Source organism: Dermochelys coriacea, chromosome 6, assembly GCF_009764565.3.
Source record: "Dermochelys coriacea isolate rDerCor1 chromosome 6, rDerCor1.pri.v4, whole genome shotgun sequence".
Taxonomy (NCBI): Eukaryota; Metazoa; Chordata; order Testudines; family Dermochelyidae; genus Dermochelys; species Dermochelys coriacea.
Window position 1 is genome coordinate 62,931,582 of NC_050073.1, and position 17,387 is coordinate 62,948,968.

At 42.8% G+C, this 17,387-nt stretch overlaps 1 long non-coding RNA gene across 6 annotated transcripts; it reads right to left on the reverse strand.

Annotated features, from left to right (window-relative positions):
- Positions 1-697: 697 nt before the first annotated feature.
- On the reverse strand, positions 698-17,347 carry LOC119857939. Of its 6 annotated transcripts, none has more exons than XR_006281867.1 (8): positions 16,984-17,347; positions 14,553-14,775; positions 10,273-10,422; positions 9,074-9,345; positions 5,560-5,779; positions 5,278-5,412; positions 4,963-5,109; positions 698-1,716 (listed from the first exon to the last, which is right to left on the reverse strand). It is a non-coding gene; the product is annotated as an uncharacterized LOC119857939 (long non-coding RNA). The 6 variants fall into 6 exon arrangements; XR_006281866.1 differs by having other exon boundaries at positions 10,291-10,422; positions 16,984-17,346; XR_005293739.2 differs by having other exon boundaries at positions 9,074-9,301; positions 10,291-10,422; positions 16,984-17,344.
- Positions 17,348-17,387: the final 40 nt, after the last annotated feature.

Below are 17,387 nucleotides of genomic sequence, written 5' to 3' on the forward strand. Positions count from 1 at the left end.
GCAGGGCAGAGAGAAATAAAAAGCCCTAACAAGGAGGAACTGTATCTTTTATGCTACTTGAGTTCTAAGGGGCAAGGATTACTAAGCATAAGCAAAAGATACCCAGTGCTTGGCCTGCCTTAGCCCTAAAGGACATATACAGCTTGCTTATCAGAGAAGCTTCTATTACTTAGATTGGAACTCATTTGTTCATATATATGTTTACCTGCTTTAACCTTATAAATAACTCTTATTTCCTTTTCTGAGTTAATAAAGTCTTTAGATAGTTCATTACAGGATTGGCTACAGCCAGTGTCTTTGGTGTGAAATCTAAGGTGTAATTGACCCAAGGTAAGTGACTGGTCCTTTGGTACTGGGAGTAACCTGAATACTGTTGTGATTTTTGGTATAAGGGACCATCTGTCACAAAGGCAAGCCTACCTGGGTGGCAAGATAGTCCGCTTGGGTACTCTGGTCTATCTGTGACTCCACATTAAGACTGTTGTAGTTATTGAGGAGTTTACACTTGATAATTGGTTGGTGAAATCTAAGTTTAGACCTCACAGCTACTTTGGGGTCTGTGCCCTGCCTCTTAACAGTCTGCCCTGAGTTTGGTACTCAGGTTCTTGAGCCACTGTAGGACAGCTTAACAGAGGCTACCTCTGCCCCCTTTCCAGAAAAGTCACCCTGGAGATGAAAGAATATAAAAAGAATGCTATTGAAAACTTTAAAGCTGATTTATTATCACAAAAGAAATCACATCACATCTTTACAAAAACAAAAAGATAGCAACAAATGAGTTATAATTTAGGCTCCTTGCAAGATCATACTCTATCGACAGCATCACTAAGGCCAATACATGCTATTTACCCATGGTAGATTGGAGGCTTTAAAAAAAAAAAAAAGCGCAGCAGCAGGGCTAATTTGCTAAAGGATCACTCCTCTTGGGAAACCAAAATCAGCATAGAGACAAAAATCCTTAGAGCAATGCAGATGTGGGGAAATATTCTGCAGTCCTTTTTCGTAAGTCTTGTTTAACAACTTAATTAAAATCACTTTTTCAAATAGTCACTCTCTCAGCTTATTTTAAAAGGTGAATTTCTTCAACAGAATCATCTTCCATCAAATGTATTGGTAGCATTTTGATAGTTTGAACTTTTGAGATACTGTACTTGCCATCATTTCTTGTCAGGCTCCAAATAAGTGAAGATATGCTGTTCATTTTTTCAGTTGTTTCAGATCTTCTTGTAATTTTGCATATAAGCATATCTAGAGCAATGTAAAAAACATCAACTTTGAATTAAGTTTCTTGGTTTTCCTGGCCACATGCAGTGGTCATCTCCATCATGGAAAGTTTTCCTCTTTTCTTTTTGAAATCTTGTTCAAGGCCCAGACCAGCTGCTACAAATGTTGACTTGTCAAAAAACAGAGGCCAAGATTCTCAAAGGCCCTCCAGTGCACTTAGAAGTGATTTCATCAGCCTTGATTCATCATCAAGTGTAACTTCAGAGTCTTGAAGTAAACTACTTTCATCAATGGCTTGTAGGGTCTTAAACCAGAAAGTGGCCAGTAAAATGATTTTTAAAAATATGTTAACTGTTTAAATGAATAGTCCACTTTGTTGCATAAGTCTGCAGGCAAGAGGAGTTCTTCCTTCAGTTTCACCAAAGTTTGTGGAATTCCCTTCGTCTCTTCACTAGTGGTTTCACTGCTTGTGATTCTTGCACTCCACCATATCTGCAACATACAATACTATTAAAAGGAGTACTTGTGGCACCTTTAGAGACTAACAAATTTATTTGAGCATAAGCTTTCGTGAACTACAGCTCACTTCATCATATGCATTCAGTGGAAAATACAGTGGGGAGATGATTTATATACATAGAGAACATGAAACAATGGGTGTTATCATACATACTGTAAGGAGAGTGATCACTTAAGAAGAGCTATTACCAGCGGGGGGGTGGGGGAAGAAAACCTTTTGTAGTGATAATCAAGGTGGGCCATTTCCAGCAGTTGACAAGAACGTCTGAGGATTGACAGAGCCAGAAGAGTACCCAGAAGTCACCTACTACAGGACAAGCCCAACAAAGAAAATAACAAAACGCCACTAGCCATCACCTTCAGCCCCCAACTAAAACCTCTCTAATGCATCATCAAGGGTCTACAACCTATCCTGAAGGACGACCCATCACTCTCACAGATCTTGGGAGACAGGACAGTTCTTGCTTACAGACAGCCCCCCAACCTGAAGCAAATACTCACCAGCAGCCACACAACAGAACTACTAACCCAGGAACCTATCCTTGCCACAAAGCCCGTTGCTGTCTCCACATATCTATTCAGGGGACACCATGATAGGGCCTAATCACATCAGCCACACTATCAGAGGCTCGTTCACCTGCGCATCTAACAATGTGATATATGCCATCATGTGCCAGCAATGCCCCTCTGCCATGTACATTGGTTAAACTGGACAGTCTCTACGTAAAAGAATAAATGGACACAAATCAGACGTCAAGAATTAAAAAACATTCAAAAACCAGTCGGAGAACACTTCAATCTCTCTGGTCACTCGATTACAGACCTAAGAGTGGCTATTCTTCAACAAAAAAAACTTCAAAAACAGACTCCAATGAGAGACTGCTGAATTGGAATTAACTTGCAAACTGGATACAATTAACTTAGGCTTGAATAGAGACTGGCAATGGATGAGTCATTACACAAAGTAAAACTATTTCTCCATGTTATTCCCCCCCCACACACACACTATTCCTCAGACGTTCTTGTCCACTGCTGGAAATGGCCCACCTTGATTATCACTACAAAAGGTTTTCTTCCTCCCCCCACTCCCCCTTCCTGCTGGTAATAGCTCATCTTAAGTGATCACTCTCCTTACAGTGTGTATGATAAAACCCATTGTTTCATGTTCTCTGTGTATATAAATCATCTCCCCACTGTATTTTCCACTGAATGCATCCGATGAAGTGAGCTGTAGCTCACAAAAGTTTATGCTCAAATAAATTTGTTATCTTAAGGTGCCACAAGTACTCCTTTTCTTTTTGTGAATACAGACTAAAATGGCTGCTACTCTGATGAAATGCTACTAAATGTCTGCAGCTTGTTGAATTTTCCATCTGCTAGGATTGGAACTGAGAAGTCCACTGACAGACTGGTCAGGGAGACAAATCATTTTGTACCTTTGCTTATTTCTACCAAAATATAAAACCTCTTTAGACTTATTCCCTGTGTGCGAGTTATTTATATTTACAGTTGTAGCCCACCCACTTAATAAAACTCAGTAAGAGTTTATTTAAGCTGGAGTGCCTTCAATGCTGCAGCAAGACCTCTCATGTTTACATGGAGTCTGTCACAATTTTATAAGCATTTTCCCCATTTTCAGCATTATATTGTCTTTTGAATTCATATATGTACATTTGAGTTGTACACAGTAGACATGTTTCATCCAAGAATCATATCGTTCCATGGATTTGCCCTTTTGCCCCACCCTCTGGGCAGCACTTGCCTGAAGGTACAGGGGAAAACTGGTTCAACTGTAGTTGGGCTTATTCATTTAATTTTAAAAGCTAAGCAGGGCTGGACCTGGCCACTAGCTGACACAGACTGCAGAGAGGAAATCAATCATGTGAAAAGAGTACCCTAGGCTGTTGCTTAAAAGCCTAAAATAGGTCTATAAAACCTACCAAAAAACAAAGATTCTTCTCCACCCACACCAATAATAGCCCCCCTCCTTTGGATGAAGGAGTTTAATTTCTTGCTAGAATGGATTCCTCACAAATAAAGATTAATTCTTCACTTGATGTTTACTCACTAGAGCAGCTTTCTGAATTATGGGATCTGTGACTGCACATTCAAATATATATTCAGATATATATTCAGCCATTAGTCAAATAACCATATATTGTCACAAATACAAGTCACCATAGAGGAACAAAATGGTCCATCTAGCCTGGCATCGTCTCCTACAGTGAGCAAATCCTGAGGCTTCAGAAGAAAGCATAAAGAGCTTAATTGTGCATTATTATACCATGGTGGAGACATTTCTTCCTGACTCCATCTGGTGGTCTGCTTTTGCTGTGAAGCAGTGATAGCCATACATATTTCACTCCAGCTAGTATAGCAGTAGATGCCATTGCTATCCAGATACAAATAGCTAGTCTTGGGGGCTAAGACCCTGATCCATCAAAGAATGTAAGCATGAGATAACATTAAGAGACCAGAGTAGCTGCATTGAGATAAGTGGGGTTAGTCACATCATTAAAATTATGCATTTGCTTAGGTGATCTGGTGGATTGAGGTCTACAATTATTTGCATCAATAGTGCCCCATGAGAATATAGCTCCAAAAGATCTGTTGAATTAAAAAAAAAAGTTTCCTTTCCATCCATTTATCATCATGGGAAGCAAATAAAAGGAGTTTCTACAGGGGGCTGGCTGAGTTCCTGGTTGAATGATTTCAGGGTTGCTAGGTTTTCATTATATTGTATAAGTATTAGGGAGCCCAGAGCCTCAGATAGGCACTCTTTAATCATTATAAATCTAAATAAGCTTCCTCTGACCACATTCCACTTCTTTTCGGAGCTGGCTTCCTGTAGAATTCTATGCAGCTTACATGCTTCTCAGAATTTGAAAGTTCTTCATAATACTGCCCCCACCTTCAGCATACCTCTGAACTCACTGGCTCTCACACAAGCTTCTAATCCCCATTTTCCAGACTTCTCTCTGTCCTTTTTGTCTGTTGTTTTTCAGATCATATACTGAGAGTGAATGAATCTTTCATACCAAAACAAAAACCAAGAACGAACAAGAGTAAAGGCTCCATAAGAGAAACCAGTGTCCATCTCTGTTGTTCTATGTTGCAGCAATTCTAAGTCACAAAATGGCAACCACCCAGGCAGATAACTAGAAATTTAAAGAAGCAGTACACAGAAAACAAGTCTAACAATTAAGAAGCTACACACACCTGCCTCTAGCTGCTCCTTACTTCGTTCCCCCTTTCATGGTACCCTCATGCATTGGAGAGCTTCCCAATGAAAATTCTAGAGCCACTCTCCACCTTCAAAAACCTCTTCCCTGAGGCACACTGACCAATCTGTGTGTGTTCTGAGTTCTAGTCAGGATGAGAAAAGAAAAAGAAAAGAGCTCAAAAGTTGATATTTTTCTTTATTTCATTTTGAATTTTCAAAAGTGATCTGTTTTGGGGACACTGGGGGGGGGGATGACGACCCACACACAGGTTGCATAACAGCCCAAAAGTAAATTATGAAAAATGTCATACCAAGTCACTTCATCATTTGTGCACATTTCTGGAAATGCTGTTGCCACGCCTCATGAAAATTCAGTTGCCTGGTGTCCTCATTCTCTTCTATGAGCCATGCTGCCCAGATGGACTATGTCTCTCCTTCTGTGCAGCCTACAGAGCAGAATGGGAGCATGAACTATCCAGACTGCAACTCCCATGAAGCATCACAGCAGCATTTCACATTTTGGCTGAAGTTTTTTTGTTTGTTTGTTTTCAGATTTCCACCAAAAGAAAAAAAAATCCCAAATTTAAACAAACCTTTTTTAAGCCAGGCCTACTCAGCATTTTATAGGATTGGCCTTGATCCTGCATGGATGGATCCTCATGCCCATTCCAAGTGCCAGTGAATACAATGAGGCTCCAGCCAGGCATAAGGATTTGCTCACATGGGTCCAACTGCAGAATGAGGGTCTTAAATGGTCAACTCTTCAGGTCAGGAACAAAGCAGTCATTTGTTTGACACAGAGCATCTAGAGTGCTGCAGTACATAAACAATAACATCCATTTATCATCTCAGTTTTGTTGAGCCTCCTTGCTCTTGCATGATGGGAACTATTCTATATACCTCTGTCATATTCAAGTATGATCTTTTATCCCCAAATAAAATACTATTTTCTTAATTTTTCCTCATATGAAAGTTCTCCTTACCCCCAACTACACACATGTACAGTATATTGCACTGAATCGCTTGTTTATTTTCTCTCTCTCTCGTGTGTCATTTTGACCAGAGGTAACAAAACCTTAATTCAATATTCAGGGTGAGGATGCTCCACCAGTTGACACAATTGCTTTCCCCCTCTCCTTTATCTTGTTCTGTGTCCTTTATAAAATCAGGTATGTTTTATAGAGAAAATGAGTACATGGCTATTAGTCAACTTACACTCAGTTGTTGCCTAGGAAGAAAAATCAATTACATCTTGTCAGGTAATTAATCCATTTTATACTCCATGGTCTGGTAGCCTCTGGAAGCTCTCAGTCATTTCATACAGTGTACTCCATCTGTCATCCTTCCTGATCCCCCACAAGGTCATAGCACAGAGTATGCCATTTAGATCCTACAGCCAGTTACCTTAGCAGTTCTTTCCTGGGGACTTGGATAGATTTCCAGTTCCTAATTAGAAAGTACTTTCTTGTGGGGAATGATAACTCAACCAACTCTAAGTCATTTTTAATAGCTCTTACCTATTCCTTTAATTTCCATCCAATCAAGTCCAAAGTCAAAGATTTTTGGAACCTATATACCAGGAAGTTATGTAGCTACCAGTATTTTAAAAATGAAAGACTGGAACTGTCTCTCAGCTCCATAACATAGGTATCCAATTTCAGTCTCTTTTCTACTCCTGAAGACCTTCTCACTAGACTTTACTAAGAATAGTGGCAACATATACATTCTCTGTAGAGATTTGTTAGTTTACAAGTTTGATTCATCTACTAGTTCCTTCCAAAACAGTTTACTGCTTCCAAATAAGTCTGAGGCTAAAAATGACTGAGGCTTGGTCTACACTATATACTTACTTCGGTATCACTATACCGACCTTAACACACTGTGTAGACAGCGTTATGTTGGTGGGAGAGCTTCACACAGAACCCAACTTTGCAATCTTATCCTCATGGGCACACTCTGGCCACTGGAGCCTGACATTGTTTGTTTTAATTCCCTCTCATTCTCCCACACCCCAACAAATAAGCCAAACCACCCCATGTAGCCTCTTCATATGTTGATACTGTTGATAAAGAACCACCTACTTTCCCACATTAACCCTCCCTGCTCTGAACCCTTTTCCTTCAGCATAGTACTCCTGAAAGGCCTCAAATGAAAAACACTATGTGTTTTAAGTGACTGGAAAGCTCCCACAATCAGTCTTTTTTGTTCTAATAGGAGAAAATTTGAGAGTTGTGTTGTATGAATTTAGATGGAATAACTGAGCTAAAGGTGTTAACATAAACCAGTCACTGTCCAACATCAAACATTTGGAAACAAAGACTGGGGATTGGCATACAGAGACCTCAGCCTGCTTAGCACCATGGCAAATACACCATTAAACATCATTTAACCTTTTCTGAAAAATACAGAGAAAAATGAAAAACAGCCTAAGCATTCAAAATGTAAAGTGTTAAATAGGGCTTTGATTTTAAACAGCAGCCCTTGTTCCCTTTCTCTTTAGCTGCAGACAGTTTTTAGAAGGAAAAACTCCCTGTTTGACAGTCTCCTAGATTGCATTAAAGATGGTAATAACGGTCCTTTTGAGGAAAAGAGAAATTAGTTGAAATGGGCTGGAGTCATTGCTGCTGCTAAAGTCCAATCTTAGAAGGAAAACCCCCTTATTTGACAGCCTTTTTGTATCAAAGGTAGTAATAACCGTTCATCCCTAGTGGTGTTTGGGATTGATCTGGGGCCAGCAGGGTGGTGATGTCATCTGGGTCCCTCTCTCAGGTCAGGACATCCCTCAGTACAAAGGCAAAGAAGAGGGGGGCCCAGGAGACAGTTCGGGTGGCAGCCAAGATGTTGAAGCTCACTCCAGTAGTGTCCATCTGTTCTTTCACTCTTTTCTTTTTGTTCTTTCCCCACAAAAACATTTATTTTAAGGAACTAAAAAGGGGGTAATGGGTGGAATAGCCCATCCCCTCATTATTTTGTTGAACAATTAAGCCCAGTATAGGCTCATTAACTTCTGGCTCCACATTTCTTGCTTTTAGCAAGTAGAATCTCAACACAGTCCTTGAATCATATCAACTTGGTCTTTTTTGTTTAGACTAATCTAGTTATTCTGTCTCCCTATCAGACCTTTTCCCATCAACATTTATTATTATAGGTTATTGTAAGATCTTATGAACTTTTACATAGTTTTTACAGTTGAGCTCATAATTTGGATAAATATATAGGTCCAGTTGTCACAACAGTGGCCTGCATACTTCATAAAACCTTGCACCTCCCTTTTTCTTCAGAAACAGAGCACTCAGATACAGGAGATTCAACAACATAAATCTCCAGCCAACAGAAGGGGAGGCTGTCCTATGTCCAACATTAGATATTGTTATGGCAAGAGTAACTAGATATCACTCTTCCATATAACCTTACAAATTTGTTTTCTTCACATGGGAACAGGGTACAGGGTTTGAAGAAACGCTATATTATTGTCAGTTTTGTCATACAGTTTCTTTGGGAGGAGCTGTTACAAATAGCAACAGAGTTCGTACTCTGTGTTCATATCTCTAATTAGAGTTAGTTCTTGATACAGAGTTGTTTCCTGGGAAGTAAGCACTGGTTTGGGGCTAAGAGTCCTGAAAGAGGGACCTTGCCTACATACCATATGCGACCCCCTCTGTTCAAAGAATGTTGTATATTTTGTAAGTAAACAAGTTGCCAAGAAGATAACCAGACTCCATGCCATTGATTGCTACTCCAACAGGAAATCAAGCTCCAAGGCCCTGCCCTCTGGTATTGCTCAGTAGAAGGGAAATACTTTCCAGATGCATGAAGGTTCAACTTCACACCTGAAGGAGACTAATAAGGGGCTGAAGTAGCTGACAATAGTATTGCATCTAGGGCAAAATGTTTCCTCTGGGATACTAGGCAGTTCTTTCCACTTTTCATCAGGCTTTCATGAATATGTTGCAGTTCAGGATAACCTTCCAGCAACCCTGCATTAAGAATCTGTAAACGGATACAATGACTCAGCGGGAAGGGGGCAGGGGGGAGAGAGAAAAAAAAAATAGTGACATCCAGCAAAGTCTTTTCCTCAAAGGATATTACTTATAACAAGATACCAACCATCTGCAGATCATGGCACACTTTTTTGTGGTGAGGGTGTTTCCCCATAGCCTCTCCATGAGCACATCATCCCAGTATTTCACTCTGTATTGGCTCCCCACTGAATACAGAGTCCAACTCAAATTCTCTGTCCTGACATTCTCAGCTCTCCATGGGATCACCTCCGCTTCCATGACCTTCCACAACAGCTTCCTTCCACCAGAGCAGTGACACTATCAATCCATAGGGCTGGTTTGGGAGGAGACAGAATTTTCACTGGATTTAGACTAAGACTATAGAACAAGATACAAGAATGACCATTGACATTAGCATCCTTAAAACTAAATGCAAGCCATTTTCACAGCACCTAAGTCACTTTGGAAACTAAGGGTATGTCTTCACTAGCAACGTTAAAGCTCTGCCATGGCAGCTCTTTAACGTGGCTGTGTAGTCGCAGCACTCCCAGCGCGGTAAAAAAAAAAAAAAAAAAAAAAAAAAAAGAGCCACCTCCACGAGGGGAGTAGCTACCAGTGCTGGGAGCGTGGCTGTTTTTTCACACCCCCGAGCAAGAAAGCTGCAGCACTGTAAAGTGGCAGTGTAGACAAGGCCTTAGTCCCATTTTCAGAAGTGACTAAGGCACTTAAGAATCTAAGTCCCATTTACTTTCAATGGACTTCTAACTGCGAATGTTATTTTTCAAAATGGAAGTTAAATGTTTTTGAAAGTTTTACTCTAAACTAAAGTTTTGACTACTTTTTACTCTTGCTAGCTTTGCAGAACCAACCAATGAGCTTGATTCCATTTCTCCTTATGCAGCCTCAGCAGAACAGTGTATTAAGCCCAAATCAGTTACACCTGACTAATCTCACACACAGAAGGACTGCAAAGGGGCAGCAGAGGGCAAAGTTTTACTTATAGACCATCTCCAACTGCTTACAATGGATGTCAAGGAAAGAAGCTAGGCTGACTGAGTCCAACTTGAATTGTGAATTACTAAGGCTAGTAGATTAAAACTATATATTATATTATACATACATACACACATTATTAAACACATTTGAAAAATATTGAGAGCCAATATGTATAGAACCCATAATGCAATTATCAAGGAATCACTTCTCAGAGTGGAGCAGCACTGTAATGTTGCATTAACACAGTCAGCCCCATTGCATACACCATGTCTTATTTTACAAACTGTTATAACACGTAAAAGACTTTACTGTGAAAGTTCATTTTACTTTCCATCTTTTTGGTGTATTTGAGAGCCTCCTTCCTTCAGTGGAGATGAAGTTGATATTGCAGGATACAGAGCAGACTTCTTCAAACACCTTCAGTAAATCTTCTCTAAGCATCTTCAGCATCCTCTGGGACTTAAATACAAATAAATACACATTAAAATTAAAATATTAAATTGATTATTATAGAATTGCAATACGGGCACAAAGCTGGTTACAAGAATACTCCAAAAGGAACACACTGCAGATCTTGCAGTGTGTTTTTGTAAGTGTACTACTGCCCTCCACTGGATGGAATCAGATCTGTTCCAGTGTTTATAGACTGATTCCCTGGCATGTCTGGGGAAGCTACATCTCTAACTTGACAAGCAGAAACCTATGTACTGGAAGTACAAGTTCTCAGATGCCACATGAATGCAACAAGTGGACGATCACGATTGTTAGTGTATACTGTCATAATCCAGCTATTGATGTTTTGTGGCAATTCCTGCCTTCACAAGCTAATGCAGGAGGATATAAACCGGAATTCAATAACTAGGGCCCTACCAAATTCATGGCCATGAAAAATATGTCGCACACCGTGAAATCTGGTGTGTGTGTGCTTTTACCCTATACTACACAGATTTCATGGGGAGACAAACGTTTCTCAAATTGGGGGTCCTGACACAAGAGAGTGTGGCGGGGGAGGGGGGGGGTCACAAGGTTATTTTAGGGGGGTGGCGGTATTGCCACCCTTATTTATGTGCTGCCTTCCGAGCTGGGCAGCTGGAGAGCGGCGGCTGTTGGCTAGGCACTCAGCTCTGAAGGCAGCACCGTGCCAGCAGCAGTGCAGAAGTAAGGGTGGCAATATCATACCATTCCACACATGGGTGGTGGGTATAATAGGCCAGGGGAGGCTGCCACAGCCTCCGGACCCCCGGTTGTAGGATTTTGGGGGCGGGTGGGGGTTGATTTATTATGCCACATGCAGTTTCCAGGGCGGCTGAGAAGGTACACACCTCAGCCGCCCCAGAACCTGCGTGGGGCATAGCAAAAGCTTCTTCCGGAGAAAAGAGATGCAGGCTTTTCTCCAGGCGGCTTGGAGTCTGGGGAGGGGAGGCACGGTGTGGCTGCAGCTGGCCCGGGACTCTGGGCAGGGGAGCTTGGGGCTGCAGCTGGCTGGGGGCTCCTCTGGGCAGCTGAGGGGGTGTCTCAGGGCTCCGACCAGCTCGGTAGTCCTCCGGCCGAGGTGGGGGACGGACTTGGAGCTCCTGCTCTGGGGAAAGGGGCAGGCAGAAGGAGCGGAATTGGGTCTAGCCTCCCCAAAGGGGGCTCCATCCACTGCCCATGATGCCACGCTTACTTCTGAGCTGTTGACTTCAGAGCTGGGCGGCTGGAGCGTGGTGGCAGCTGACTGAGGGCCCAGCTCTGCAGGCAACAGCACTTCAAAAACAACCTAGTAGTCTATCACAGCCACTTGGGAATTTTCCAATCATCTGCACCCCACAGGCCTTGCTCTGAGTCACTTTTAGTGCTAGGTACTTAAAAGTTAAAGTACAAGTCACTGAACCAAGAGTTGAATCCTGGAAGAACAGCCACTTAGGACCGCTATCATGCCACACGCACTTCCCAAGCAGCACATTTTCCCTCGTTTAACAAGCCTGTGAAGGCCAAGTAAGAAAAACGGGGACAAAACATTCAACAAAACAAGTAAGTGGATTTCCTGGTTTCCCCAACATTTGAGTTTTCTAAATTAAACTTTTGGGAATGGCAAAAATCTAGTTTTGGCATTTTGCAAGGGGGATCCTAACTCAGCATTTCCCAGTTTTCTTAAGTGTGGGGTTTGTGTTTTATTGTAACCCTGACAATATTTTGGAGAGGCCCAGGTGGAGACCTTACCTGACCATTCCTGTTTTCTAACATTCAATTTGGAACCTCCACACCCTGGATGAAGAGGGGAAGGCAAAAAAGCCAGTTGTGCAGAAACAAACAACTACAGGTTTAAAAAGGGGTTTTTTTGTTTTTGTTTGTTTGTTTTAAGCAAGAGACTATATGAAGAAGCCATCAGTTACATTTCCTTCCTCCTGTTGTTCTGCTGCTGCTACCTTAGCACCCTGCTGACTGATTGCCGTCCTTGGCTCTTCCTGACACCTTACCCACCTGAGGATTGCCTCTCATTGCCCACCTGCCTGCCAGTGACCTAGCTCTCAACTGTCTGTTTCCTACTAGTGGCTCTTGCTGATCTGTCCCTCCGTTGCTCACCTTCCAATAACCCTGTGTTGTCCAACCACCTCGAGCCAAGTACCAAAAGGATTATTTCAAAATTTCAAAGAGCCACAGGTAGGAGGGGAAAGGCAGTTTAAAGTTGCCATTCCCCCCACCCCCATTCTCACTCTGTCTTAAATTCTTAAGAAATTGAGCAGTCTATAACAGCAACTTTCCACTCATGTTCCCCGTGCCAAACTAGATTTTAAGCAGTTGAAGCTGGGCCTGGAAAGTGAAGCAGTGGATAACTTTTTTAAGAGCCCTGCTTTTGTCCCTTCCAACCCTGATATTCTATGATTCTATAAAAGGGCTCGCTCACTGCAGGAGCGCCTCCATATGGCCAGACATGGCATAGCAGCTGTCTTCCCATATGATGTCCCCCCCAATAGCCACTGCATTCTGCAGTGGTCTCTCTTCCTGCAACATGGGCTTCCAGCAAGGTCACACTTTAGAGTCAATCCATTCCAGGACACAGAGAGCCCAACCCAGCTACAATCCAATGACTTCATAGCAGCTCTTCCCTGTGTCGCTGGGATCTGTGGTCCTTACACTCCTTATCCAGGAGACTTCACCCCACCTGCTACAGTAGCTGGTAGGAGACCTAGGTCCTCCCTCCACTCTGGGTTCCAGCCCAGAGACCCTATAGCTAGCAGCTAAGGTCTACTTCTTCAGACTCCTTATTGACCACCAGAACACTTCCTACCTCTTCTATCCCACAGAGGGTGACTAGACTCTCTTTCCACAGCCAACTTCCAGACTCTATACTTACCATCCAGCTCCCCAGCGGGGATTACCAGTTAATCCTGGCTGTCTCTCTCCCCCCGGTATGTTACTTGACCTCTCAGACTCACATTAACCCCTTCAAGACCTGGGTGGACTACACATCAAATCACACCATCCTACAGAGACATGCCCAGCTCTGCCTTCTTTCCCCACCCATCCCCTGTTAAACCATCACGTTCACTCACAATGCCTGAAATAAACTATTTCTTTCCCAGGAACACCCACCCTTGCCTCCCTCCAACCAGCCCTAAGGAACTCAGCCTCCCTCCTTTAACATGATCCCAGCAATCCCAAAAACATAACCTAGCACCCAAATCTCTCCCTTCTTCTCTCCCCAACTGCCATGCTCCTCAGGAAATCCACCCCATACCTAAAATCCCCCCAAATCAATTAAAGGCAGTGGCTAAGGCCCCACGATCTTTCTAAGATCTATTACAGTAGGGGCACTGTCAAGGTTCCTTCCCCACTCTGAACTCTAGGGTACAGATGTGGGGACCTGCATGAAAACCTCCTAAGCTTATTCTTACCAGCTTAGGTTAAAACTTCCCCAAGGTAGAAACTATTTGACCTTTTGCCCTTGGACTTTATCGCTACCACCACCAAATGTCTAACCGGTATATTACTGGGAAAGAGTCCATTTGGAAACGTCTTTCCCCCCCAAAATCCTCCTAACCCTTATACCCCCTTTCCTGGGGAAGGCTTGATAAAAATCCTCACCAGTTTGCTTAGGTGAACACAGACCCAAACCCTTAGGTCTTAAGAACAATGAAAAAGCAATCAGATTCTTAAAAGAAGAATTTTAATAGAAGAAAAAGTAAAAAGAATCACCTCTGTAAAATCAGGATGGCAAATACCTTACAGGGTAATTAGATTCAAAACATAGAGAATCCCTGTAGGCAAAACTTTAAGTTACAAAAAGACACAAAAACAGGAATATCCATTCCATTCAGCACAGCTTATTTTCTCAGCCATTTAAAGGAATCAGAATCTAACACATCTCTAGCTAGATTACTTACTAAGTTCTAAGACTCCATTCCCATTCTGTCCCTGGCAAAAGCATCACACAGACAGAGAGAGAGAGGCTTTGTTTCTCCCTCCCCACATCTTTTGAAAGTATCTTGTCTCCTCATTGGTCATTTTGGTCAGGTGCCAGCGGGGTTAACCTAGCTTCTTAACCCTTTACAGGTGAAAGGGTTTTTTCTCTGGCCAGGAGGGATTTTAAAGGTGTTTACCCTTACCTTTATATTTATCATGGGAACTCTACGTCTTTTTGTAAGGTTCCTGCCACCAATCATTCTCTCTCCTGGATGCCCCAGTGTGTCCTATATCAGCTGCTGTATGGTTGGTTGGCCTCCAGTCCGCTCCCAATCTTGAGAAGGTTACATGGCTCCAACCCTCTGCTTTCCCTGTTCTTAAAGGAGTAGGAGCTCAGAGGCTGCTTTGCTCTTCACTCATCCCTTCCTGAAAAATAGTTTGCAGGGAACACATTTTAAGTTAGTAATAAAATATATTTTTCTTCATAACACGCTCATTCTCAAGGCCGATTCTTAGGAGTCCCAAGGGCCTCAGGCTGGCCACCCCTTCTCAATCCAGTCCCTATGCTTCCTGCCATCTGCTAGCCATTTATCTCTGCAACCTGCCTCTACACCCTTCCCCTATTCCCTACCCACCATTGTCCTAACCTCCTGCTGCTTATGGTTTCCTCTTGACCCCCTCTCCTTACCTCCTGTCCTGCCCCCCCTTCTACCTACCTTTTGCTGCCCACCTAGGACTGTCCTGTACCCTTGCCACCTTTTCACCTCCAATTACTATGTTATGGTCCTATAGCTGTTCCACCCAGACTTTATTTGCAATTCTTCTATTTTATTCAGGAAAGCAAGAAAGGACTAGAGAACGACCCTCCTGGAACAATCTGTCTTGACAGAAGGGTGTGGTTTCCTTCCTATCTATGTTAAATTGTTAAAGAAAATGAGGTTCTAAGCTTTTAATTAATTTTGGGGAGAGTTATGAAAGGGGAGAGAGAATGTGACATTTAATTACATTTACATTTCAAAGTGGGTTTTCCTTTAATCTACTTACTGCTATTGTGTATTTTAGACAAGGAATTTCAGAGGGCATAGAAGCCGTGACAGCTTGCACAGCTTCCAAACCTCTGATTTTTGCTCAGGGTCCTCAATTCCTTTGTATAGGAGGATTGCTCATTTTTTAAAACAACACCTGTAGCTTGCCTTACTGGTGCTGGAAGGGTACATGTGAACTTTTATGTCTCCATGGAAACACGGGTGTCGCTTCCAAATCTCTCAGTAGAAGCTGGGCTTCAGTGAGAAAACACCTGTTTCTTTCCCTGTACTTACCTGTCTGTTTCTTTCGTAAAACTTTCCCCAATTCCATCAGAGAACACTAGCCTCACTTCAGGTGTATTTATACCAAAATGTTACTGGAACCTCCTAGAGTGCTTCAGTGAACAATATTCTGCATTTCTATTCAAGGACAGAAGGATCAAGGATCTCAAAGTGAATTTGACCTCACAACACCCCTGTAAAGTGGGTATTATTGTCCCCATTTTACAAGGTCAAAACGGACATTGAGTGGAAGTGACTGGCACAAGGTAACACAGCAAGTCAGCAGCAAAACATTAAATAGAACTCTATTCTCCCCCTAAAGCCCCAATTTAAATTCCTCATGCAGCTGAATAAACTACCAGATGAAAAGGAATTTGAGGCACATACCTGACTTACAATAAAAAACTAACATAACTTTTAACATTAATAAACTACATACAGTGTATAGGTTTTGAGGGCGTCCTTGTGGAACAAATTGTAGCTTGAGGCTGTGGGAACTGCTGAGTTCTCTGGGGCCTAAGAGGAGGGACTTACTGTTGACCTGTAACAGCAAGATTAACTGCTGGTAAACAAGATAATCTAACAGTCATAATGTACATGACACACTTGGGTAGGTTCTTGCCACTGGAATTACAGTAGAATTTGTTTCAGAGTTGTAGCCGTGTTAGTTTGTATCCGCAAAAAGAACAGGAGTACTTGTGGCACCTTAGAGACTAATGAATTTATTTGAGCATAAACTTTTGTGGACTACATGCATCCGATGAAGTAGCCCACGGAAGCTTATGCTCAAATAAATTTGTTAGTCTCTACGGTGCCACAAGTACTCCTTTTCTTTTAAGTAGAATTTGCATGTCTCAGATGGCTTTTATATGCTTAGTTGCTAGGTCTTCCTACATATTTTGACAGGTTTCAGAGTAGCAGCCGTGTTAGTCTGTATTTGCAAAAAGAGTCTCTAAGGTGCCACAAGTACTCCTTTTCTTTTTACATATTTTGAGTTGCTCTCTTTCCTTATAAAATAGGCAAACCACACCAATTCCTAGGTAGCACATATTGTTGTTTATTACACAACACTGTACTTATAAAAACACTAAACGCACGTTAAACTATTTATGCATATTATACTGCTCATAAATATTTGCGATTGTGGCGCCCAGTCCCAGGAACGTTCAGTGTAAACAAAAAACACTGCAGAAGTGAAGCTGTTCTACTAATTCAGTTTCTCCTTTGAACTTAAGCTAGCAAATCTACAAAGCAGCGAGCGGCATGTGTGTGCCTACAGATCCTCAATACTCCGTAGCAAGCTCCCATCCCAGCCCGCACGCCGAACCTCAGGGAAGCGGTGTTCCGGGGACAGGGGGCATGAGCTCACACTCCTGACCCGCTGCGAGCCGGCGACCTCGGCCTAGTCCAATCCGGGCGGAGAGCGAGGACCGGCTGGAACGGCTCGTCGCCACGTCAGCGGCTGCCGTATCGCTTGAGCAGCCCGGGGGAAACAGCTCCCCAGAGGCAGGTGCCCACAAAACCGGCGCTAACCGCCCAGCCGGGAGCAGACAAACGAGCGGGCCACGGAGACCCGGCCGCGGGGGCGGTGGAGGCACCGGCACCTCCCCCAACCAACGACAACTGCGCACGCGCAGCCCAGAAGCCCCAGCCGGTTCCTGCGTATACCAGCCCGCGGCGTTCTTCTACCGTCAGACCGTCACGTGACATGACGTGACCCCCCCCCCCGCC